This window comes from Pelobates fuscus, chromosome 1 (genome assembly GCF_036172605.1).
Source record: "Pelobates fuscus isolate aPelFus1 chromosome 1, aPelFus1.pri, whole genome shotgun sequence".
Taxonomy (NCBI): Eukaryota; Metazoa; Chordata; class Amphibia; order Anura; family Pelobatidae; genus Pelobates; species Pelobates fuscus.
The window spans coordinates 412,578,598-412,587,483 of NC_086317.1; positions in this window are offsets into that span (position 1 = coordinate 412,578,598).

An 8,886-nucleotide genomic window follows, 5' to 3' on the forward strand; every position below is an offset into this window, starting at 1 on the left:
ACAGCTAAAATAGCTCCTCGGGTAGACCACCCTCGACTTCTCACGAAATCTACGAACTAGTGCACTTACACATAGTAGTACCTAGCCTCAACAGAAGCGCAACCATGTGACCCTATCCGCGAAGAAAAGAAACAGGGGCTACCTGCATCACACGAAGGGTTATACACCCAGACACATTTGTAAGCACTACTGCACACAATCGTTATGCAACATGTTATAAAAAGAAAATATGTGCTGAACTACTTGACTAATACTCGTGTAATGCATACTTTAATCTCTTGTAATTGTCAAACTAATGCATGAAACCGAATAACGCACAAACAAAATAAAGAATTTAAAAAAAAAAAAAAAATCCATCATACCCGTCGCACTTAAAAAAAAAAATTAAAAAAAAACGAGCGCAAACAAAAATTAATCCATCTTCACCCATGGAGGGCACGCCGCGTACTGAGCTCCGCAGGGCGAGTCAAGTCTTATAAAGCCTTGCCCCGCCTTGCAATTAGGCTTAGGACACACTGATTGGTTGATTTAAGCCAATCAGAGTGTTCTGTGTCATTTTACACAGCGTGGGAAAATTCAAAAGAACTTTCCCACGCTGTGTAAAATGACAGATCACTGTGATTGGATGGTTTTCAAGCCATCCAATCACAGTGCTCTGTGTCATTTTACAAGCGTGGGAAAATTCCAAAGAACTTTCCCACGCTTGTAAAATGACACATAGCACTGTGATTAAGTGCGACGGGTATGATGGATTTTTATTTGGCCTTTTGGGGGGCTGAAGAATTTAGAAAAAAGAAGACGTCAAATAGTAAGTTTAATTTTTTTTTTTACAGGTTAGTTATTTTATTCCCCCCTCACAATTTTTAGGGTGAGGGGAGTAGGTAGGGGATAGAAATTTTTGGGTGGGGGGGTGACTAGGGGCTTGGGACCCCTAGTCACCTTGATGGGGGGGGTCATTTAGGGCCCCCACCCAACGCGCAGGGGTGGGGGCCGGGGGGAGGACAATAGGTCCCCCCCCTAATTGTTTTATTAGGGCCCCCACCCTCCGCGCAGGGGTGGGGGCCGGGGGGGAGGACAGTAGGTCCCCCCCCCTTATTGTTTTATTAGGGCCCCCACCCACCGCGCAGGAGTGGGGGCCAGGGGGGATGGAGGACAATAGGTCCCCCCCTTATTGTTTTATTAGGTCCCCCACCCACCGCTCAGGGGTGGGGGCCAGGGGGGGAGGACAGTAGGTCCCCCCCCCCTTATTGTTTTATTAGGGCCCCCACCCACCGCTCAGGGGTGGGGGCCGGGGGAGGGAGGACAGTAGGTCCCCCCTCATTGTTTTATTAGGGCCCCCACCCACCGCTCAGGGGTGGGGGCCGGGGGGGGAGGACAGTAGGTCCCCCCCTTATTGTTTTATTAGGGCACCCACCGCGCAGGGGTGGGGGCCGGGGGGGGAGGACAGTAGGTCCCCCCCCTTATTCTTTTATTAGGGCCCCACCCACCGCGCAGGGGTGGGGGCCGGGGGGGGAGGACAGTAGGTCCCCCCCCCTTATTGTTTTATTAGGGCCCCCACCCACCGCGCAGGGGTGGGGGCCAGGGGGGACAGTATCTTTAACCCCCGCGCAGGGTGGGGGGGGGGGAAGTGTTTATTAGGTTTTTTTTTGTTTTGTTTTTTTTACAGTGAGCAGCCACAGGCTGCTCACTGCTTACTAGACATGCCCCTACTCGCGATATAGCGAGTAGGGCATATTATTTACTAATACTAAGTCATCTTTACTTAGTATTAGTAAAGTTGGCTGAAAGACCAATTCAGGTCTTTCAGCCTTTTAGTAGATAGCTCCCTGATACCGTGGGAATTAGGGAGTTATCTACTAAGCGGCTGCAAGATGCAGCCACGGCAATGAATAGGATCGTTTCATTAATTCGAATGAAATTCCGATCCGAACAAAGTACCAAATTGCATCCTAACATCAATGGAGAAACTCTTCTCATTCTGTTAGGATGCAATTCGGCAGTTTTGCCGGCGTTCTGTCCAAGTGACAGGACGTTCGGCAATACTGACAGGAAGTATTGTGGGAACTGGGAGGAAAGCTAGGGATCATGGGAAAATTGCTCTGACCAGCGGAAATGAAGCACACTTTGCTCCTCCGCTGGTCAGAGCTGGTCAAGCGGAGGAATCCTCCATAAGGCAAAGAGTCCCTACTTTGTCTTATGATTTTAAAGAAAAGAATAACAGATCCCGAGAGAGGGGGGGAGAAGAGGAAGAGATTGAGGAAAGGTAAGTTCGGCATGACAGTGCCGCTTTAAGTTACCCTCTCTCATGAAGAGAAGCTTGGGTATGTTCGGGGAGGAGGGGAAACCCTAATCAAGTTACTCATGTTAGTAGTTTACTACCAAGACAATCTTTTAGGATGGAAAACCAAAATAATATAAAGAAGAAATACACTGCCTATTCAGTACCAGTACACTGCAATAGGTGCTCGCAATATTTTTAAAGATTTCTCCTATATGGGTATAGAACAAGTTTCTCTAGATGAGAGAGGGGTTGTTTAATGAAAAAATTAAGAGATAGGGAAGGATACTGGTTTCATAAATTAAAGACCAAACACTTTTATGGTGTGAATGTAGATTTTGATATGGTATGGTTCCTAAAGTTTTTCTTGTTTTAGTTTTTTTGCTACGAGGCAAAGGGGGGTAATGAATAGAATTCTGTAAAGATAATATAATATGAAAGTGGTTTAAATCAGAGTTTGCAGGAATCTATGATCTGCAAACTTTCTTTGTCTTAGGGATGAGCATAACCACCTAGCAAAGCTAGTGAGTATGCGGCAGCCTCCCGGAGTCAAATGCCAGAGCTGAAAAGGCTCGCGCTGTGCATCTGCACAGCAACAGCCAATCAGGTAATCAGGTAATCAGGAGAGCCGTGCTGAGCGCGGGAATCCTGATTACCTCAGATTTTTAAAATTGGGAAACTGCGGATGGTTAGCACATCCCACGAAATACTAAGGATAAATATTTCCCACAGTGTACAGGAATATAATTAAACGTCTAAACACAAAATAAAAACATTCAAGATGCCAATAGTACAGGGGAACAAGAAAATATTTAATAAATCATTAAGACATACAAGATAGACTTGAAACGTTGTATAAAACAGCTGAACTGAAAAACAAGGCAACAATGTATGCCAAAGGAAAGTATCAAATGAACACTGGAAACATTCAACATAAATTGCAACAAAATAAGTTCAATAAAAGAGAAAAGAAATGTTGAAACAAGTCCCAGCAAACATATTCTTTATGCAGGGAGTCCATGAGAATATTAAACCGACGAGACTACTTGCATCTAATCCTCCTACTTAGGTGGATCCTTGGTTTGTTGGTCTTGTCTTGGAGTACGGCTATAGTCTGTAAAAAACAAAACAGAACAGTTATCAAAAGGTTGAATAAGCACCAGATAACCTTATGTTTTAGAAAAACAAACTACCACCAGCAGGCAAAACCCTTAACTTGGAGGAGAGTGGGACGGGCGCTATTGCTAGGTGGTTATGCTCATCCCTAAGACAAAGAAAGTTTGCGGATCATAGATTCCTGCAAACTCTGATTTGTCCTCCGGGAGGCATAACCACCTAGCAAAGCTAGTGGGTAGAATAGCACACACCTGGTGGTGGTCCTAAGAAACTGAAGGCGTTCAACTTCTGATGGCCTCCAGTAAAATCTAACAAAGGTTTTACTGGACAACCATCTTGCAGCTTTTAAGATAGTAGGGAAAGGAAGGCCCTTTCCTGCTGCTTTAGTAGCCGAGGCTCCCCTAATTGAATGGCTTTTGAACACTGAAACATCAATTCCAGCCATAGACATGGCGGAAGGTATCCAGCCTCTAATTGTATTAACCTTGGCTGGACGAAAGGGATTCCTTGATGTAATGAGTAATTGACTGATATCATTTCTAAATACAGCAGAAAGTTGAAGGTACGATTGTAACAAACTGACTAAACATAAGCCTGGTTCGGAAGAATCTTGGACCAAGTCCAATTCTACCGGACCAGGAGAAAAATGGGATGTTTTTTGTCTGCCTTTTAGTATAATATGGAAACCTCCCGGGGTCCTGGACAACCAAGGTTCTGAAATATGGATTTGAGTTAACTCTGCTCCTCTAGCTGCCAGGGCCAAGGTCAGCAGAGAAGCCAACTTAATAGCAGTCCATCTTAAATCAATTTTAGCATTATCCAAAGACTTTAGGAAATTTAATAAGACATCTACATCCCAAGTAGATGTGTAGCGTGGGGTATATGGGCGGCAGACGGCTAACCCTTTTAGTAATCTCAAATACAGGGCATCCTGAGTAAGGTTGGGGATCAGGAAGTTTAAGGCAGATCCGTAGGTCTTGATTGAACTGACAGATAAACCAGAATGGAACTTAAGGGTAAGAAATTCTAACGCCAAAGGAATGGTATCAGATCCTTGTGTGTTAGACAGAAAAGAAACCTCCCATTCTTTGAATTCCTCGATCATCTTTCTATACCTTACCATAGTTCTACGTCTTAAAGATGAGTTAATAATATCCAAGACCTGATCCGATAAAAGGGGATGTGTTAACAGCCTACCAGGGCTGCGATCCACGTCAGCTGCGGGAGCTTGAGCAGAAGATCGCTGGTTCCCTGAAAGCAGTCCACTGTCATGCCTAATGGGATCTTGGTTCCCTTGACTAACTGATGTATCAAGGGATACCAGGGTCTGGAGGTCCATACTGGATAAACGAGAACTAAGCTCTGCACCCTGTCCCTGCGGATCTTCTCCAGCACTTTCATCAGTAAAGATGGAGGGGGGAAAGCATAAGGGGCTGGAACATCCGTCCATTGGAAAGACATTGCATCCATTTTCCAAGCTCCCTTTGTCCAGGTCCGGGAGACGAATCTGGGAGTTTGAGCAGATGTTCGGGATGCAAACAGATCTACCTGTCTCTGGCCAAAATTGCTTTCTATCCGTTGGAAAAGAGCAATCTTTAATTAAATCGTTGCCAGGGACAAACTTTGGCGAGAGAGAGAGTCTGCAAGCTCGTTCGCCTCTCCCGGAACATATTCTGCGAAAACCTGAACATTGCTTGCTAAGGCCCAGGACCAAAGATCTAGAGCCTCTAAGCAAAGACCCCTTGATCTTGTACCCCCCTCTGTGGTTTATATAAGCCACCGCTGTCCTGTTGTCCGAATGGACTTTTACCAACGTCGGTGACTGGTTTAGAGGAAATAGGCCCTTGAGAGCTAATTTAATAACTCGTAACTCCAAGATGTTTATATGGAGGTGACTCTCTTGGTCTGACCAGATTCCTCTTATGGCGTTCTGGGTTGTAAACGCACCCCAACCGTGACTTGAGGCATCTGACGTCAGAGTGACTGTCGCAGGCTGCTCTAACAGTGGACGAGGAAGTGGAATTTCTAACTCCAGAATGGACTTCAATTCTTCTCTGACCTTCTTGGGGAGAACAAATTTTGATTCCCAATGGCCACCCTGTCTTAGTCGGTTCCCTAAAAACAGCTGACTTCTTCTGCAAAGTAAGGGGGAATTGTTGTATGCTGGTGTTAAAGCTATTAATTTCCCGATAACCCTTGCTAGGTCTCTCAAGGATCAACTCTGGTGCTTGAGAGATGAGTTCAGATGTACCAGTAATTTGTTCCATTTGTCTTGAGGGATTCCAAGAGACATAGTCCTGGTGTTCAGTATGAAACCCAGAAAGAGGATGCTTTGAGTGAGAATTAGGACTGATTTCTGTAGATTTACTACAAATCCTAGGTCTTGTAAAAGGGAAGCAAGGTAATCCCTTTGAGAAGCAAGGGCTTCCCCATCTGGGTGCATGAGCAGTATGTCGTCTAGATAGTATAGACACATGAAACCTTTTAGTCTGACATGAGCTATCACTGATTTCATAATTCTGGAGAATGTGTATGGTGCGTTGGATAGGCCAAACACCATAACGGTCCACTGCCACACTTTTCCTTTCCACTGAAACCTGAGAAAACGCCTGTGTTTCTTGGCTATGGGGACTGAATGGAAGGCATCTTTTAGGTCTAACTTTATGCAGAAAAAGTCTTTCTGTACTAAGCCTGGAAGATCTGATAAACCCTCCATCCTGAACCTTTTCCTTTTGATGAAAGCGTTCAGAGGCCTCACGTTTAGGACCGGTCTCCAGGAACCGTCTGACTTTGGGATTGGGAACAATGGGCTGACCCATCCTGTAATAGACATGTCTGTTAACTCTATTTTCCCTTGACTTAAAGCTAAGGAAAGGGAGGCATCTAGCACTGGGTTCACCTCTCTGTGGGGTGCAAATTTCTGGACTGGGAACCTTAAAAGGGGGAGTTGTAAACCCCTTTGAAAAATCTTTAGAACCCATTTGTCTGAGGAAATATCCTTCCAATTTAGTGGCATATGAGGAGGCACACTTACTTGAATGCATGGGTTTTCTTTTGGAAGCTGAACCGCCTCTGGAATGCGCTCCTCTGCCACCGCCTGGGAGCTTATGTCTACCACTGTAGTGGCGGTACTGGGCCTGGTGAGAGGCTTCTCGGGACGCTCCTGCAGCCCTATAGGGGCGACCCTCTGTCCGAAAGGGCTTTTTGTAGCCAGGGACGGTCTTCTTGAGTTCTGAAAAGGATCTCCTTGCCTTGTAACGGCCTTTAACCTCCTGAATGAACGAGGGACCGAATAGGTAAGAATCCTCCAAATTTGGGAACTCATGCGATTTGGGGGCTAGGTCGGACAGACCAGCTGCATGGAGCCAGCGGGATCTGCAATTAAAGGATTGGCCAATAATTAGCACTGCCCTGCCAGACGCTTTTAAAAGGGCCATCTTAGATGCTAACAGAGATGAAGTGGAAGGTTTCTGAGCATTGCTTTCTTTTTCTGCCTTATCCAGCATCAGTAATAGTGGGCCCACAGCATCAGCAATTTTAAACTGTATATTGCGAAAAGTCTGGTCTGTAGGATCAGAGGATACGCTGCTCCCTGTGATGGATAACAGCGCAGGGTCTACCTCTGTGGCCATTAAAGCCTGAATGTCTGGGATACCGATATGGTTCCTGAGGAGAAGGTCATCTTCCTTAACCAAGGGGGATCTGAAGGCTAGTTTAGCAAAATCTCTAACCTCAGAATCGTGCTCCATAGCCCATCTGGAGTGAAATAATTTTGATGGGAGAGTCTTTCCTAGGAGACTTACTCTGGCCATCTGAACATTGCTTAGCTTCCCTCGCTCAGTGGAAGCTGCTGAACGAACCACTTACTCGGATTCCCAGTCTATTTCCGGAGAGCTGTATCTGGAACTGGGACGGCTTTGGGAGGAAGAGTGAGCAAACGCTCTAGAAGAGGAAGGAGAGGGACTATCTAACCTCCAACGAGATTTGCCCTTTTCCTCTGGAAGGTGTTTCTGGTGCTCAAACGAGGGAAACACGCTATTCCTTTTTTGGGGTCCTGTCCCCTTAAATTTTCGCTTACTCAAACGAGTATGAGGGGAAGGAGAAGCGGAGAAGTTTTCCTCAGACGAGGAACTGGCGGAAGAGACCAGCCGTCTTCCTTCATGCTTGTTATTTAAAACTGGGACCAAATCCTCCTCAGATGACGAAGAGGATAGATCCCTGGCAAGGAAAGCTCTCTTATGGAGCTTTCTAACATTGATGGGGCTGCCTTTAAGAGAGGCATCCACTAAATATGTGGCAGACACAGAAATAGAGTCCTCCATCAATGATGCCATTTTAAAAATCTGAGGTTATCAGGATTCCCGCGCTCAGCACGGCTCTCCTGATTACCTGATTGGCTGAAAGGCTGTTGCTGTGCAGATGCACAGCGCGAGCCTTTTCAGCTCTGGCATTTGACTCCGGGACAAAGAGTTACACAAAGCACCACGACCATGATTTGAAGTGGTCATGGTGCCTGGAGTCTGTACGTGGAGCATTTCACTGTGAAACGCTATACATGAAGATTTTAGCTCATTGGTTACCAGAGGTGTAACTACACTTCTGGCACTGTGGTAGGGGTGTCATTAGCCAGGCTGGCTGACTGTCACTCCTATGCAGCTTTTTTTGCACAGTGTGCCATTTATTGGCTGGGAGCTGGATCGGTTTCCAGCTTCTGTAGTTCTGCAGCAGCAGCCGAAAATGCATTGCCAAGATGGAGAGAGAGCCTCGGAGTCTGGGGAACCAGGCCAGGATACTTCTGGCATCAGAACCACTACAGCGGGCTATGGTGGCTTTGATGCTTGAAGTAAAACCCTTTTAAGTGTCTGAATTTTTATATATAGACACATTTCCTATTTCAGTATTAAATGATACATAATAATGATTTTGGCACTGCAGGGAATCACTCTTTGCATTGTGAACTTGGAGGTTTAAAGTCCATCCTGCAGCCAGAAGCAATTATCTATTGAGAATATGCATAATTGTTTATCTGTAGGTATCAAAGGAGGATCAGTATAATGTACTGTCGGTGTACATCTTTATGGGACTCGGGGAGCATATAGGTATAAATCTGTCTGTTTCTGAGAAATAAGTAGCCATTCACGTATTGAAAAGAAGAAATTACAATTTGCATTGTTTTCATCTCCACTTTCTTCTCTCCAAAATAGTCATTTTATTGCTCCAAATTGTCCAGCTTGAATTTAGGTAGATGCAGTCCCTGCAAGGAATGTTGTACTTGACATTCCTAGTACAAGTCAGCTACTCATAACCATCGTCTGGGTGCATAAAGGACAGGAGTTTTTGGTCTAAATAAAATTGATTATTATTATTACTATATACTACTGCCACTTACTATATGATCTTCACACCTTATCACGTAGTAGAAAAGGTACATGGCTTGTTAAAAAGGTGTGCAGTACTCTTTAACCCACTGTGCGAAGCTAAAGAAGCCTATT